The sequence below is a fragment of the Schistocerca serialis genome, chromosome 1 (assembly GCF_023864345.2).
Source record: "Schistocerca serialis cubense isolate TAMUIC-IGC-003099 chromosome 1, iqSchSeri2.2, whole genome shotgun sequence".
NCBI classification, from domain to species: domain Eukaryota; kingdom Metazoa; phylum Arthropoda; class Insecta; order Orthoptera; family Acrididae; genus Schistocerca; species Schistocerca serialis.
In genome coordinates, this window is record NC_064638.1 from 671333486 (window position 1) to 671352547 (window position 19062).

A 19062-nucleotide genomic window follows, 5' to 3' on the forward strand; every position below is an offset into this window, starting at 1 on the left:
ACAACTGAGCCAAACACTTGTCTTGTATGGGCGTTTCCGACCGCAGCGCCGTATTCTGCCCGTTTACGTATCTTTATATTTGAATACGCATGCATGTAACAGTTTCTGTGGCGCTTCAGGTGTATATAACAGTACTTCTCCTTCGTTTAAGCTATCTTCATCAGTTTCAGTTGAAACTGAATTAAACGAGTCTAAACAACAATTCTTTATTTCGGTGTTACATTCATTCATCAAGTGTGGCAGCGCCCTGTACTGTCGAAACATATCTCAACACGAGAAGCAATAGTGAACGCCGGTGAAGTCTATATGCGTGCGTTCTGACGCACTTATAAAACAGGTGATAATGTTACAATCATTGCACCAATGACGAGACGCTCGCAGGTGTGTGTGTGTGTGTGTGTGTGTGTGTGTGTGTGTGTGTGTGTGTGTGTGTGTGTGTGTAAGACATTGCATGTTCAGTCCCTTGATACTGATACGAATGATATCAAATAGTTATTGGAGATAATACGGCAATTCGACGAAACTGTGAAGTGCACAGAGCGTGCGATGTGTACTGGGTATCAGCTGAGCGTTACGGTGGTCGGTTACAGACGCCTTACGGCGGAATACGGCGCACACATTCTTTATCTGTTATCGCAGGTTCCTCACCACAATACGCAGACGAGTGTTTACCTCCTGCGCTTATCACACTGGCCAACATGACGGTTAACAGTTCGTGGTATAACGCAAGAGAGCCGTTAGTCTGCAGCTCAAGTTGTGGGCCAAAGCGCTTCCTCCTGTCAAGGTTGCCGAGTCAACAACGTAGAGAGAGAGAGAGAGAGAGAGAGAGAGAGAGAGAGAGAGAGAGCGCGTGAGCGTGTTGATGTCATCGAAATGGAGGCTTTATTCATCAATATCGTACTGTATTCTAGATTGATGGTAAATTAAAGTGCTACAACCTATTGACAGGGTGTATACGTGGACAAGGAAAAAAAAGTTCCCGGATTTCCCGGTTAAGAACACACTTTCTCCCGGATGAAAACACACTTTTTCCGTGTTAAGTGACAGTATACTCTTCCTCGGCACTGTAAAAGTCATCAATCCTTTGAATGTTTATGGTTTTATATACCGACGTATAATTTCCCAGCAGTTTAGAAAACGAAACTCAGGGGGAAAAACACGTTTTGAAAGAGCTTTGACGTGCAGCAACATGTACGCTGCATATTTTCGTATTACGAAGGTATAAATTTTAATTCCTCCAAATAACGCATGTCACTTTCCAAAGCATTGAAATTGCGATGCGCTTTTGTAAGCGTCATAACTCATTCACGTGACCTCGCCAGCTGATGGCAGCAATAGGACACGTGATGTAGTCAGCCAATAGCAAGATCACTCTTAAGTAGCGCGAATACACAAATAAGAAAAGTTAATGGCTTAAATTAATATACATGGCATTCATATATAATATTGGTCTCTAAGATTAATAAGGTGGAAGAGAAGCTAAGATTCCACATATAATCGTCCTCAAAGAATTGATTTTTAAATGAGAGTCAAACGCTTTGTGGTTTAAGAAATTCATCGTACATTCTTGCACATGAATCTTGCGTAAAAGGAAATCATCTTTGAATGTAACACTTTTCAAACCATCATTTACAATGTTTTCCCGCGACCTGTCAGAAATAGGTTGATTTCAGCAGTTGCAAGAAAGCGCCAGATGGCTGGCGTCACCGGGCTTGCGCAGCTACGATGATGCAGGAAGACCACATGTTCGTACGTGTAAAACATTGAGAGATCTTACATTATGTCATAAAAGAAAGAAAACATCAAAGCATACTTCAAGAGCGTCGGGATTTCGCGAACAATACTACAGTGCATAATTCGGCTTTTTAAAATGCACATCCGTATGTAAATTTTCTTGGAGTACCAATACTCATGTTTGGTTCTTTATTATAGCATAATGCCATACGTGCACTTGAAATGCAGCGAACAGTTGAAACTAGCCAATAATGTGAAATTAAACACTTCGTTTCAAATAAATTGACTGCCTCAGTAGAAAGGATCAATAAAAGCCAAATCTCTTTAGCAAACCAGCAAAAATAACTTCATTGTTCTGTAGGGCGATTAATGCTCGACTGTCAAAGGTGGAAATAAAATCTGAAACTATTAACATATTTTAGCCTGCCGTAATTATGCGAACGTATTTTAATTCGATAGCTCCCGGCCACAAAAATCCGTTTTGTTATCATTTAACGTGAGAGCAATAAACTGAGAGGAAACAATAAAATCACTGAACGTAAACACAGGTCACGTGGAGACCATCCACCTCCCCACCACAGCTCGGACTGCTCTGTGCATTAGCCACGGATCTACGCGATATTTCCGAACCGGGGCAATGTTAAGTAGTGGCGCCCAGCCACATTTCCGTAACCAGAAGCGGGCGAAGGTACTACTCATACGCGACTTAACTGTGCATGCGCAAGAGCCCGCCCGCAACTGCTCAAACGAATCTAATTTAAACAGTTGTCACGTCACGCTCATCGGAGGCAATTTGTTGTTATAAAGCATTGCATTGTGTTCCTTAAAGCCTTTGACACACTTTACTGTTGGCAGACACTTGTATGAGCACTTTATATATATATATATATATATATATATATATATATATATATATATACGGCGCATTTCCTTTGCAACTTAAGTTTTATTTATTTATTTTTCCGTTCATGTTTTGTTGCTGCACTATCATTCTGCAGTAGCGGGATACAATAATATCCTTTGTTAGATTATTGGTTCTTACCAGTCAAATTCACAAAAATTTAGCTGAAAACTACAACAATGAAAAATTCCCGGAATTTTAAACAATTCCCGGGTTTTTCCCAGTTTTCTCCCGAATGGAAAAATTCCCGGGTTTTTCCCAGATCTCCCAGTTGTCCCGGGTCGTATACACCCTGTATGAAAAGACTCATCCACCCGTTTTTAGGTCTGTTTTGTATCATAATTATTGCCATCATTACGCCTTTTCTACAAGATGTTCACAAAATCACATTGCATGCTTTAGGATCTTGCTTATTTGGATCCAGCTACAGGATTAGGAACAGGAGCCCGTGGTAGGAAAACTCTTGTTTCCTGCTAAATATGAGCCATCATCAGAAGTTTATTATCTACAGCAGCAATCTGTAATTTCGTTTTGGTTCACTTTTTTTTAAGAAGCATGGTTACACGTTCCGAATTTACAAATTCGTCGTCTGATTGCCTTCATGCGTTAATCAACAGTCGTCGCACGTTGACTTCAAAATGAGTTGGCATCGAAGCAACGAAGGATCGAACGTTGTAATATGAACCAAATATAACGCTTTACCGCTGGTCAAAAGTAATGCACGATGTTATCAGTATATTATTTACTAGGTACAGACCACGCAAACAAACCTCATTGATCGTAATTGCTCGAGATGAGGTTCACCAGTTGAGACTCAGAAATCAGAGTGGTGGTCATTTCTGGGTATCATGAAACGTCAACGCCTGGCACATTTTCTGTATTTGGATAGCAGTGCTCCACTACGGCTTGTTCTCCAGAAAGAAGCGTTTTTCCGCACAATTTTAGAGATGAGGTTAGCTGTAGACTATGGAACCCGCTACTCGTATACTGCACAGCTCACATTTTCGGATGCTTGTGAAACGAGACGTTGTGTGGGACGGATGTGCTTTTCCGCAAATAGCACTGCACACTTCGAAGCAAGCAAGCTCGATTATACTGTTTCACTGGAATAGGAATGGTAATTTGCACAGGGTACCAACTTAATGCCTCAAATTTTTGGATGCTTATATTAGGTACTTTGGGTAGTTGGTTACGGATAATGCGCCCTTGGCTTTTTTCAGTTATAGTATTTAAAATAAAATATATCATGCGTCATCGTTCATTTTCTAATATGTTTCCAGTGTGAAATAGATACGTAATTAGAAAAGTATTTTTATTTAAATAAATGTTTCTCACAAGAAGGAGGGGCCCATCGTTCTTTACATGTGACTTCTGCCGTTATGTTATGGCTCCTTGAAGTTTGCAAGCTCCTCTGCAAAGCTTGTTGAAACGAAATTTTAAATTTAATAGAAGCACAGTTCCTGGCTTCTTGTATTAAAATGTTCTGACAAATCAAGATAAATATTAGGTTGGTTCGTAACGGTTTTGTTTTGCACGTTGTTTTTTCCGTGGTTTACTTATAAAGTGTCACTTTTTATTTACAGCTCGCCGCTGCTGTTTGAGTTTACATATTGCCATTTGGAGAAAAAAGTTCAAATGGCTCTAAGCACCATGGGACTTGACATCTGAAGTCATCAGTCCCGTAGAACGTAGAACTACTTAAACCTAACTAACCGAAGGACATCACACACATCCATGCCCGAGGCAGCATTCGAACCTGCGACTGTAGAGGTCGCGCGGTTCCAGACTGAAGCGCCTAGAACCGATCGGTCACAGAGGCCGTCAGACGGTTTGCAGATGCAATCAAAGAACTACCAGCAGGACTGTGTGAAGTGATTCTACGATAACGGACTGACAAAAAAACGCTGTACAGTAGTTATGTTGGGAAGTCACTCTGCAGCCACCTTACTCACCCGATATTGTGTACTCAGAGAGCGGAAAAGGTGAAAACCTTCAAGAACGTTCTTTTCAGGATCCAAATGTGCTCTGGGTCAACGAGTTCTTCGGATCGAAACAAGTGATTTGTACACACACTGAATCGAAAAGCTACTCCAGCGTTTGTGAGACTTGTAAATAGTGAAGAAGAATATATTACTGATGACTAAACTCTCTTATGTGTATCTGTTATGTTCATTAAACAAATGGTAAATCGTCATGAGCGTTTGTACCAACCCAATAATTAAATTTCGCTCACTGATTCTACGGGTTTTTTACTGCCTTCTTGCAGATTGCAGGGAATTCTTGCCTTCAGCTTTCCATGTATAGTATTCAACGTACGAACAATATTTTTTAAAGTGTTTTGCAAGGCTGCATATTATAGAGTAATGTGTCGTAGTAACACGATGACTGTATATCCCGCTACAAATCTGACCGCGCTGTGTCCTCGAACTATAGAATCTTCATCCGAAGACCACTGTTTATGATCCGCTGTACGGGGGCACAATTCTATCAATATATTTAGTCCTGCTTTAAGCGTTATTATTTAATTTATAGTGGTTTCATTCCGTCATCAACCAAAGAACGTGTTGAAGTTGTTCGTCAAAATCCAGATTTCCGGGAGGACATATCATTAAGAAATGACAATTTTTATATTCTCTGATTTCGAGTTCGTCGTGCCTTCAGCTGTAAGGCGTATTTTCTGCGTCAGAGTGCCTTTGATGAAGACGTGTGTGTAACGCGCCGTCAATTGCATATGGAACAAAGGCAGTTAACCGTTTACGTAATGGGAACAAACGAGAGTGATTAGTGGGATAAGTCCCCGGGGAGACCTCGACAGTTACGAGCAGTCTGCTTGGCGAAGTCAAACTAGGTGGCACACTTCTGTCTCTCTTGAGTGACACGAGTCACTCACGGGCTACATCCACACGCCGCAGTGCGGAACAATAGTAACGAGATTAATGGCCCGATTACGGGAACGTCGACCATTCTGATACAAAAAGTGAAGGACCGGCCATTTTAACGGCCGCTAAACTGACTGAAGTGACAAGTGCATGCTACCTGCGTCTGCAAAAACTTTTCAGCATACTACCTGTCTTGTCTTAGATTTCATATTGTAGTGCTCATAAAGCGATGCACAAGTTGAAATTTCGTACATATCACGTTCACAGTGCGCAGGCAGTGAAAAATGGTTCAAATGGCTCTGAGCACTATGGGACTTAACATCTGTGGGGATCAGTCCCATAGAACTTAGAACTACTTAAACCTAACTAACCTAAGGACATCAAACACATCCATGCCCGAGGCAGGATTCGAACCTGCGACCGTAGCAGTCCCGCGGTTCCGGACTGAAGCACCTAGAACCGCACGGCCACCGCGCCCGGCTGCAGGCAGTGAAGGTGGCGGATAAATAAAACAGTCTACCGTCGTGTACGTGGTTTTCATCATGTGTAGACAACGATAGAATCGCATAGCCGGTTCGTGGTTTATTCACCTTAGTGGATCCGTGAACTCAGTAACAGTTAGAAATCAAGGATTTTGTCTATAAGAACAGGCTGATTATGGCCGCACAATGGGAATTAATAGACTTCGAACGCGGAATGGTAGTTGGAGCTGGACGCATGAGACATTCCATTTCGGAAACCTTTAGGGAATCCAATATTGTGAGGTCTACAGTGTCAAGAATGTGACGAAAATAAAGAATATCAGGCATTACATCTAACTACAGACAACGATCGAGAGCAGCGGCGTTTGCGTAAAGTTGTCAGTGCTAACAGAGAAACACTGTGTGAAATAATAGCATAAATTAAAGTGTGACATACGAAGAACGTACCCGTTTGGCGGTAATGTGTTATGGCAGCAGATAATAAACGCCAGTGCCCTTGCTAACGGCAAGGCATCGCCTGCAGCGCTGTCCTGGGCTCGTGACCATATCGGTTGGACTACAGACGACTGAAAATCGTTGCCTGGTCAGATGAGTCCCAATTTCAGTTGATAGGGATGGAATGTGGCGCAGACCCCACAAAGCCATTGACTCAAGTTCTCAACAAAACACTGTGCAAGCTGGCAGTGGCTGCCTAATGGTAAAGGTTGTGTTTACATTGAATGGACTCGGTCCTTTGGTCCAACTGAACCTATCATTGACTAGAAATGCTTACGTTCGGCTACTAGGAGACCATTATGAACTTCATGTTCCCAAACAAGGCTGCAATTTCTATGGACGACATTATGTCGTGCCACCGGGAGAGAATTGTTAGAGATTGGTCTGAAGAACATTCTGAACAATTCGAGAAAATGATTTGGTCACCCAGATCGCTTGACATGAATCCTATAGAACATTTATCGGACACGATCAAGCGGCCAGTTCGTGGACAAAATCCAGCACCGGCAACACTTTCGGAATAATTGTGGACAGCTATGGAGGCAGTATGGTTCAATATTTCTGCAGGGGACTGCCATGAACATGTTGAATCCATGGCATGTCGAGTTGTGCACTACGCCGGTCAAATTGGGGGTCCCACGCGGTAGTATAGGGTATCCCATGACAGCTGTCAATTCAGTGTAAATGCTGAATACAGTATACACTGCTGTTTAGGAGTCGAATTTGGGCTCTTTCCTTTATTATAATTGTGGTACTGTCTTCTCTGTTCGCTGGAAGTCTCATCACTGGTTTCGATTGAACAATGCTTAAAGTGACTAACACACACCTGCAAGAAGGATCGATTCCAACACCACAAGCTGTGGCATATCTTCACTGAGTTCCGTATGTCAGCCTTCACCTCACCTGCTCATTACTTTCGCTATCTCCTCACTATCGAATCTTTTTCTGCTCTAAACAAAACTTTCACCTTTTGAAAAGCTCTTTCATCCATAAGCATTACTGTACTTATTTCTGCCGCACGGCTTCCATATTCTGTCTCAAACTTCCTAAGTACCTAAAAAAATTTTGGTTGTTCCTAAATATTTTCTTCCAGCGATATTGTGACAAAACATTCGCGCTTGCTGATTCTAGAAACGTATGCTCTCAAAGTGACACAATACACCTCTCTACTAACGCAGATGCTTTTTATCCACCTGGCACATATTTACAGGGACAAGCAGTGTCTAGGGCACCGCAGCCGCACTGTCTACTTTTTCGATAGATCATCAGCAATTTCGAATTGAAAACAACGACACTGTTTATGATTACGTCTACACACATACTCCGCAAGCTGCCGTATGATGCGTAGAGGATGGTATGCTGTACTACAAACGGTCGTTTCCTTCCCTGTTCCACTAACAGATAGAGCGAGGAAAACACTACTGTCCTTATGCCTCCATATGAGCCCAAATTTCTTGTATCTTATCATCGTAGTTCCTACGCGGAAGACAGTAGGTTCGTTCTGCCGCCAGCTTCAAATGCCGGTTCTCTAAATTTTCTCAGTAGTGTTCTTCGAAATGGGTGTCTTCTACCCTCCACGGACTCCCACTTGAGCTTCCGAAACGTACCCGTGACACTTGCTTGATGATCGAACCTACCGGTAACAAATCTAGCAGTTCGCCCCTGAATTGTTTCGATGTCTTCTTTCAATCCGACCTGGTGCGGATCCCAAACACTCGAGCAGTACGCAAGAATAGGTCGCATTAGCGTCCTATATGCTGTCTCACTTAGGGAGGAACCACACTTTCCTAAAATTCTGCTAATAAACCAAAGTCGACCATACGCCTTCCCTTCCACAATAATCACATGCTCGTTCCATTTCATATCGCTTCGGAACGTTACGCCTAGATATTTGAACAATGTGACTGTGTCAAGCAGGACACTATTAATGCTGCATCCGAACATTATGGGCTTATTTTCTCTACTCTCCGCATTAACTTACATTTTTCTACATTAACAGCCAGCTGTCATTCATCACACCAACTACAAATTTTGTCTAGGTTATCTTGTATCAAGCTATAAAAACCTATCTTTGACACCTTCCTGTAGACCGCGGCATCATCCGCGAAAAAACGCAGATCGTCCACCCTGCCTGCTTGATCATTTATATGTATATGAGGGTTGTAATTTAAATAGTGGCAACTGCTTATTCACAACCGATACAAAGGAGTTACGTGTTTGCACCTGTTACTGTCCTTTAAAGTAGTCACCAGCGTTGTGTAGACCCGTTGCCAGCGATGTGGAAGGCTTAGTATACCGTTAGAAGAGCCTGTTCTGTTGATGGTGTGAATGGAGCGGTCTACTGCCTATTGAATCTCTGGAACACTTCTGAGGCGAATGCCACGAATTGGTTCCTTCATCTTCGAAACCAAATCAAAGTCACAAGGATATGCACGAAGTGGCCGCTTGATCGTGTCCGATAAATGTTCTATAGGATTCATGTCAAGCGATCTCGGTGACCAAATCATTCTCTCGAATTGTTCAGAATGTTCTTCAGACCAATCTCTAACAATTCTCTCCCGGTGGCACGACATATTGTCGTCCATAGAAAGTAAGTACAGGGAAGTACAGTACTTCACAGTCCCATCGACCGAACAGAGAAGCCACAGCTTGCGCTGTATGCGCCCGCGCATTGTCGCGGAAAATGATGGGTGGGTTGCGCAGAAAGTGTCGTCGCTTCTTTCGCAAAGCTGGTCGAAGGTGATGCTTCAAAAACGAACAGAAACAGTGTGCATTGATGGTCTGTCATGGAGGACGTAATGCGTTAGGATAACACCATCACAGTCGTAAACGAGATTCACCATAACTTTAGACCGCTCCATTCGCACCATCAACAGAACAGGCTCTGCCAACGGTATACTGGGCCTTCCACATCGCTAGCAACGAGTTCTACACAACGTTGCTGACTACTTTGAAGGGCAGTAACAGGTGCGAACACGTAGCTATTTTGTATTGGTTATGAATAAATAGTTGCCACTATTTAAGTTCCAACCCTCGTAGAAAACAGCAACGGTCGATCTCACTTCGCTGGGACACTCCTGATGTTACTACCGTCTCGGATGACACTCGTCGTGGAGGACAACATACTGTGTTCTGCCACTTAAGAAGTCTTTGAGGCAGTCGCTTAAAAGCACTCAAAGTACTACCACTGATATAAAACTTCGAAGAATACATTCGACAAAATTCTATTTAATGAAGCAGTATTTTCCGTATTACAAATTAGTAAAAGAATTTCTTTACGTGTTCGTGCTAGTATTAGACCACCATGATCTGTTGATGGTTACTAAAAACTTGCGGCACAATACTATCCACAAAGATTTGATTTGCACTGTTAACAGAGCTAATCCAAAAATCGTTTGCTGATGTACTTGAGCGCCAAGGGAACGGATGCGGCATTTTACTGTTTAGCACTGCAGACTATGTTGAATAAATTTTGTTGTATTCAGAGTTCTGAACTCGTTGTTTGTAATATGGTGCATTTTACGACTTAGTGTGAGTTGCAATAACAAATCAATTTAGTTATCGTTTATAGAAGACAGTACCTGCAACGGCGAACAGCTCCTTTCCTGTACGTCTAAGGATGGTAAAAACCTGTAACATTGGTTATCTTACTCTGTCTTTTTTGACTAATAACAGGAATAGTAACACTAAGTCGCTGGGCTAGTTTCAGTACATACACGGACGGTGTAAGGACGTACTAGTCGAAAAATTTTATTTGTTTTATAACTGACGGACTTACTTTCAGTAAACAGTAATTTTTCCTTTACGTCAATGGAACTGATAGGTGTACTGTGACTGGTTGTTTTAATTCTCTGAAAAATGTTTATTAGATTATCAACTAATAGTTGAAGGGTTAGAGTGAACAGCATCGGTTAAACTTAAATTAATGCAAAAGAATTTTATTAGACGTCACCTGCACATATTATATCGAAGTAAAATAATGCATTTAAAAAATGGGTACGTTAGGTGTGTGGAACTTGAGTTTTGTACATTACTTCTGGTGGGTAAATTGATCTACCTTGGGATTCTTTCAAGTTTTACTATGGCAGTTACCGTCCCGCATTTAGTCATTGTTAATTGCACCGTACACATATGTTTACGAGCAAATACGACCGACTTGTTAATATTGAAGATCAACTGCCGTCTCCCACTGCATCATGCGTCGATACTCTGTACATCGCTTCCACATTCTGACGTTACACCTTCGGATAGTTCCACACAGAGTAGTTCCGTGGGCCCCACATAACAGACTCCAACAGTGTTACTTCACTACATATTGTGAATGAATATCCCCCCGCCGCGTTTTTTTGTCTGCATATGTCTGTAGGAATTTTGATGTAGTTTCCATTAATACACAGATTCGTTCACAAGTAAGGTTCGTATAGGATAAAGTGAGTTATTTTGGTGATATAGGTAATTTTTTGTTATCTAACTGCGATTACGCCTACTGGAGGGACAACGCGTCACCTCGGCTTGTCTCTTGGGTAAACACTGTTGGCAGATATTGTTGACCTAGCTCTACTACCTACCTTAACAATAAATATCACGAAGGTGTCTTACATGTATCACGAAATTACCTACTCGCATCACTAAATTCCCTACCCATCTCTGTGATATTTGACGCTCACTGAAAGTACATTTCTATTTGTACTTTACCCTATTAATCCATCTACAGGGTGGTCAGATAGTCTGAAAAATCTTTTAACGGTGTCGCAGGGTGCGTAACTGTGAAGAAAAAAGGGAATATGTTGCGCTGTTTCCTAGTTAATTAGCACTGAAGTTAGCCCATCAGACCGTTGCACGCGCAATTTCAAGCGACCCGCCGGAGACGGTGTCGCCAAACGTGTTGTTTTGGTCTCCTAAAACCGAAAAAGAGAGCGATATAAAAACTGTGCATTGAACGGTAGTAAGGACCGAACCCGATCAAAAGGTTGAGCAGTCTCCTGTGCTACCATCTACGCTATGGAAATAGCTGACATTAATTGTATCCGGCTGGACGCTTGATTTTGGGAGCGCGACGACCTGATTGGCTACCTTCAATGCTAATTAACTCGGAAACAGCGCCGCGCGGGGTAGTCTTCGGCGTCTTGTCACGGTCTGTGTGGCTCTCCCCCCCCCCCCCCCCCCCCCCCCTCGCCCGTCGGAAGTTGGAGTCCTCCCTCGGGCATGGGTGTGTGTGTGTGTGTGTGTGTTGTCTATAGCGTAAGTTAGTTTAATTTAGATTAAGCAGTGTGTAAGCTTAGGGACCGATGACCTAAACAATTTGGTCCCATAAGATCTTACCACAAATTTACAAAAATTAGGAAACGGGGTAACATATCTATTTTTTCTGAACATTTATTTTTCAGCACCCTGCAAGACTCTTGCGGCCTTTTCGGGCTCTGGCCACCCTGTGTAGCTGGATGAAATGCTTTACGTGTAAGTCTATCATGAATGACCACCTTTTACCTTATATAAATAATTTATTACCGCTATGCAGATGTGTCGTCCTGCTGTAGATACTTGGTGCTTACTTGTGTGAAGCCGGAGCGATTCGCTAGAATAGAATAAAATTAAGCTGTGAGAAATTTCAGCTGAAGATACGAAAAAAAGTCAGTGTTTATGGGTCTAAGAAATGTAGCGCGAGCTCTATGACTGTTATCGCCAAATTTAAGATGGCTTAAAATTAAAACTAATAGTAATCCACGGGCAATATCTGAACCAAATGAATGCTTTGTGCCAGTCACACTGTTGAAGTTTATAATTTGAATGATTCGCTGTTTTCATTCTACATGAGGTCAAAATTGGTTCAAAAAGTGGACTTCACGTTAGACATTTTGAGATTTCAATAATTTTTGGGCACGTATATGGACTGTTCCTTTGCAGTTCCTCTGACAAATTGACTAGTTGTCAGTCTCACTTAGCTGTGGCTGCTATGAGTATTCCAGAAATTATTCGTAACTGGTGAACTCTCCCCGGCTTCACAGTGGTAGCGCTACACACACTACATAAAAACATTCTATCTATTAGTGAGAACTGTATCAATATCCTTACAGTAGTTCCTGAGACAAGCCTTCACATGAAGAAAGAAAAACGCGGAAGAAAGAAAAACGCGGTAGTGGACATTATACTGTGTATAGATTGCGTAAACAAGCCAGCAAAAAATGTCTGCGTCCAATCTGTGCATATTTTCCTTAATTTTGTTCAATAGAAGTAGTTTTTAGTGCTACGAAAGGTTTTGTTGTGGAGACCCGCACGACAACATGAACTCCAAATACATCTGTAAAAGGTTTGTATACTATTTTGTCCGGGGAGTTTTTTTTTTTAGAAAAAGGTCACGTATAAATTCCTACAGGTAGTAGAACTAGAAGGATAGTTCCTATGATCATAGATCCGGAAACCAGTACCCGGTGAGATCTCTCTCATTCCCATCTCTCTCTGAAGTGGAAGTAGTGCGCCTTGTGGTTCAAATGGCTCTGAGCACTATGCGACTTAACTTCTGAGGTCATCAGTCGCCTAGAACTTAGAACTAATTAAACCTAACTAACCTAAGGACATCACACACATCGATGCCCGAGGCAGGATTCGAACCTGCGACCGTAGCGGTCACGCGGTTCCAGACAAGCGTCTAGAACCGCACGGCCACACCGGCCGGCCCATCCCGTAACACCCTTAAACGTTTGTTCGCACTGAATCACGCACTGTGTTAGGTACACTTTGCTCCATCCGTACTGTGTAGGGGCCATGCTATTGGATCTCTTCCACCAGTCCATAGTCCAGGAAACTTTGTGGTGAGACGCTGTCGCTAGTAACTCATCGCGCAGAAATCGGTGCAGCACCTGTTAATCTGGAAGTTACAACGTATGGCCCTATGAGTCACTATCAATTCCTGCCCATACATCGATGCTGAAGCGACCCTGATTTCTCGCCCCCACGACTGCTGGAGGTTTCGCATCTGCCCACACATGCATACTGAGGTAATTAACTATGTCATCTCTTGTGAATATTGCCTCTGTTGCCAATAAAATTCAGGCTGTGAATTGAGTAAGTTTAACGGCCCGTATCTGAACAGGCATTGATTTGTGGAAAAATTATTATAGGGACTTTTCTTCTGGTTTTGACCAGTACTACCTGCATTTAGACACGCTGTACTTGACACCTGACACACTTTTTGTTACTTTTAGCTGTTACGATTTGGTCAATTTCTTAATATTTTTACTTTTATGTATAATCATAACCAAGAAATTATGACCACAATGGATGACATTTAGCAGTCTTCTACCGTATGTGTCCTGAAACTTTGAACTTTTTTGTGTTTTGAGTTCAAATTCTGCATATCTCAATTTTCCTCTACAGGCAACATCCGTGCAAAATTTCATTCAAACTCGAGATAGCCTTGTGGGGACGATTCCTAAAGTTGGTCCACCTGAATTGGAATGATCCTATAATCCATGCGAGAACAGTTCATCGGACTATCCGAGTTACCCACCACGTCACCTTTACATATCGTGAGTAGTAACGGCGCTGCAACTTCCCCGAGGTACTCCGGAACTTACTTTCCTATCTGGCGATTTCTCCCGGTCTGTAATGACGTGCCGAGTCCTATAGGCAAAACAATAAAAGTCCACTACGCAGTCGAATGCTACGTTATCATAGAAACGCAGTGCACACGGATCTGGAGAGAAAATCGGCCAAGAGCCTGTGAAAGGTGCGATTCCGGAAACGGCCGAACAGGAACCGCGAGGTGCTTACGCGCGCGGCTCTGTGTTTTTCTTCCCGTGACTCAGACAGCACGGCGATCGACCACGTGGCCGCGGTGCGGTCGGTCCGTTGCACGCCACGCTTTCTACTACGATACTCGCTGCCGCGCTTCCACGTCACACCACGCGGCGCGGACCTTGGCGACGTCACGTCTGCACGACTTGCGGCGGTTGGCGCCGGCTCATGTGTTCCGAGAGCGTGAGTCACAAGCGCCTGCTCACTTCACGCCATCACAAAAAAGAGGCCGATATGCGAGGTACTAAGTCTGAGACGCAACTGTCATAAGGAAAACGAAATGCCCGATATTGCGAAATTGTTACAGTAAATGTGAACACCCTCGCGGATTAGACCTTACGTCTGTTTCGACTGACCGGCTATTGCCTGAAGGAAGTACAATAGCTATCTTAGGACATGTTATCAGCATGTCGCAAATCCTTCCAGCCGTTATTGGCAGTAGGTGAATCTGATGATGCAACTGCTTCTTTATTCGAGCAGCTCCTAATCTGGCCTCACCAGGCTGAGTGGACACCGTTCTAGGCCTACCTAACTCACCAAAAATTGAGGTGATAACGAGAATCGAACCTGGGTTCTTCTGCAGTGAAGGCAGAAACGCTAACGTTTTTTTTAACTTGCCGGATCTTTCATTCTTATTTAATGTTTCCTTTTTGCGTATGTACACAAGTTTTTCATCGTCGCCCTCGTCATGCGAATTTCGTGGCATCAGATGCAATGGGTTTGGGTTGTTGCCTAACTGTGACATGTGAAAATTTCTACCGGATCGGCACTCGAACCTGGATTTCCCGCTTATCGCGAGTGGTCGCCTTAAGCACTTCGGCTATCTGTGCATGCTTCCCGGCCCGATCCAACTCTCCACATACTTATATCTTAGTATTGTATGTCTCTCTTTAAACTTGCGACATTGCTTGATTCCCACTATTTGTATCGTCGTGTCGTCTTGGCGTATTGCATATGACAAAAATTGACTCGATTCTCTGTGGTGGTGTCATTCAGCATAAGTGGGAATCAAGCGATGTTGCAAGTTTAAAGGCATTCTCCTGCCATGGTAATTCGTAATGTTGTGTCCGATTCACTTCTCTTGCTCACCCACCTTGTAATGAATGTGATACAGCGTTGTACACAATAGTTGCCTATTCGAATCGAGAGTTTGCCGACATTGTGTTTACTTACGGGAAGGCAAATGGCAACGGGTGGCGGGCAGCAAGGTTGTACCAACAGACCTATCCTCGCCGACAACAACCACAGCATTCAATATGTTGCAACTGTTTCGCCGTTTGTCTCAGACAGGGTCGTCTCAGGAAGCAGGAAATCATGAAGTACGTACCCGAAATCTTCGAACGTCAAACCTGAAAGAAAATGTGATTAACACAGTAGAAGGCGACCGCCGGGCACTTACCAGGCAGTTGGGCGGCCAGTACGGGCTAAGACAGACGGCAGTGCGGAATATGCTCCATGCCAATTGCTACTACCCTTATCACTTACAGCGTGTGCAGGGATTACTAGCGACAGACTCTCCACATAGAGAGCAGTTTCAGCAGTGGTTTCTTCACCAGGCAACCGCGATTCTGGGATTTGTGTCATCCATCTTCAACTTTCGTAACAGTCATCTGTGGGATAGTATGCACTGCCCCATGGTAGGGCGACAGATGCTGACAGCGAATCATCAGCATCGGTGCAGTCGGAATGTGTGGGCCGCGATAATTGGCAACCGTATTTTGGGACCAGTCTTCCTTCCACGTCGCCTAACAGGCCGAACTATCGGCACTTCTTCAGAGTGATTTTGCCTCCCATACTGGAAGAAGTGTCATTGATTATTCGAAGTGTTATATGGCTGCTACGTGATTATGGTCTTCCCTGGTCGATGGATCGGACGACACAGTTCAGTTGCATGGCCTGCTCGTCCACCGGATCTCAACCTGTGCGATTTCTGACTATGGGGCCATCTCAAAAGTAACGTGCACGCAGAGCCCACTCCTGTGGTGGAGATACTGGAGCAGCGTATTTATGCAACCTTTGACACTGGTCGGATGCAGTCTGGCCGATGCGAATGTGTGTGACAGAACATGCTAAGGTGCATACAAGTATGCGTTGAGGCACATGGAAACCATCTTCAACACTACTGTAACTGTGATTGCGTGGTACAGCGCGTATTAGACCGCAGTCTCTGTAACGAAGTATGACTGAGTAAATGGAATCTAGCGTGGAAACCATGCTCATTAGACCTTTTTGTTCCGTATCTTCTCATCCGTCAATCCCTAAAGATCGTACACGGTGGAGAGAGAGAGAGAGAGAGAGAGAGAGAGAGAGAGAGAGAGAGAGAGAAATATCACCCTGTGTATTTTCTACGATATTGCAGAAGAATCTCTGTTCATCGCTGTCTGTTGGGTTACATGGTAAGCACATATGCAACCATTAGACTGCTGAGACGGCAAAGGACTATAGTAGTTAACAAAATTCTAATATCCGTGGATGCGCGTACGGGAGATGTGGATCCGTCGCGGATATGGAAAAGCAGGTGGGCCACTTGCTTAGAAAAATATAAAAAACTGGGAATTCTCTTGAAAAGTAAATTAACTGAAAGATTCAGGGAAATCTTGGAAAACCCAGAAAGGCAGATGGAGTTCTGAGACGGGGAGAAATTGAAGAGTTCATTCACACAAAGAAATTGACGGAGTTCTTTTCTTACGAATCACACTGAGCTTTTGCTTCGGAAACAATCGTTTCGAAATCGCCTACGGAGAACAGGCCAATAGCATTGCATTTAATCGTATTATTTGCTGCTGCATTGCTGCCGCTCCCCGTAATGTGCCCGGCGATGTGTGTTGTGCCATCGACAGTGACAAAAAATGGAGATGTTTTCCGACAGAGCGCAACGAGTAGTGCACCAGCGTTTTGTGTCAGGCGTGACGGCCAACTTGTTCTGGACGACTTAACGCGTTTTACCCTGCGTTCTAGTGAAGTGATTGCTGCAGCTCATGTAAATTTAGCGTGCAAAGTGGCTAAAAGTGTGCTAAAAAGCTGCAAGTGCGTTTCAGGGCTGAGGAAGATGAATTGTTAATTGACGCAATGAAAAGATTGTATGGCACTGTCGGCTCGGAGTGCCCACCTGGGAAATTCGACCGCCGAGTAGCTCATTTCCTTTCAATTGACGCTACACTGGACGACTTGTGTTTCGATGATGAAACGATGAGGGCAACAAGACACCCAGTCCCCGACCGAAGAAAATCGATTCGGCCGGGAATCGAATCCGGGCCCGCTGCATGGTAGTCAGACGCGCTGACTCAATGGACAGACACTGATGCAGAATCTGTAGGTACCTCTCTGTGTATGGGACGTAATGAATCCAAAGTTCGTCGTTTGTAGCAATGATAGTGATAACAATGAAACGACTTACTGGAATCTCTCTGTATGTAAAAGGCAATGGACTTACTGACTCATTATCGCCAAACCCAAACCGCTAAGGACAGAAAATTGAAATTTGGAGAAGGTGTGGATCTTATACTGCAGGCGTCTTTTAAGACGTCATTTTTCGAAATTCCACTCCTAAGGAGGTGCATTAGGGATGAGAGGCCTTATGAAGTATGTCGCTATTAGGGGAATTTTGAAGCTAGAACTCGGAAAATAAGAAGTACGTGTTTCAACATTTATTGGGAATTAAACCACTTAGGAGATAAAACAGTGGCTGAAAGTTTTTAAAAAAAAATAAATGATGACTAAAGAACTACTAAAGGATTTTTAAGGCTACATTTAAGATAATTGGTATTTGACTTATCGGTTATAAATCTAAAAAAAAATAGGTGTTGCGGTGTCCCTGGAAATTCAAGATGTAAGGGACTGCAACAGAAGATGAAAATTATTTCAACAAAATATTTCGTTATATTAAAAAATTTCATCTAAATTTATGAAAATTGGTATTTTACTTTCATGCCTATATGGCCGTAATTAGCGTGAAAAGCTTAGAACAGCAATTTGTGATGCAGTTTATTAGAAAATGCGTTATGAAAATGTGTAAAAGTATTACCAGCATAGATGATAAATGATGCTAATAAAAAATAATTATTAATGAATAAACAAATGAAGGACAAAATAAGGTGTTTTAACAGTAAGCAATTATCTATGTCAACACCACTCTTCCACATAATTCAAGAGTGGTGCAGACTTTTTTTTTTTTTTTTTTTTTTCTTCCCTTTCGAGAATGTCTGGAGCGAATAATCCTGTACTTCATTGCCCATTGTATGTTTAGCTATCAGCGAACCCACGAGTTCCCTTTTCTTTTTTCCCCAAGCGATCCATCAATGCGGCACAGTAATTAGCACTTTCGTTAAAGTAACAACAATTCGAACACTCCTCCCAGACAGCGTATGTGGTCTGAACAGTTAATGCGCTTGTGGTTTCGATTCCCTAAATGCACGTTTTGCGTCCCTGTCGAAACTCCACGTCCGTTAGCCACAGCATGATACGCGGTGGAGTTGTAATCTCACATTTCATCATCGCCTCTCTCCATCATTAGTGGCTTGTTTTGAAGACAAATCCTAGTGCCTCAGCATCATCTCTGCCCCTCTTGTTTGGCAGCATTCCTTCTGAACGGTTGGACTGGAAAAAAGATGCGCAATTTTGACGTAAAATTTGACTTAAACTATAATATTACGAATGCTTATTTCAATCGTTTGTCATTGGGTTGATTTCTGGTTTTTTAAAATATTTTTAGAAAATTTACTGTTCTATGTTAGTCATCTTAATACGATGGTGCAACTGATCGGACGTGACCGTCGCG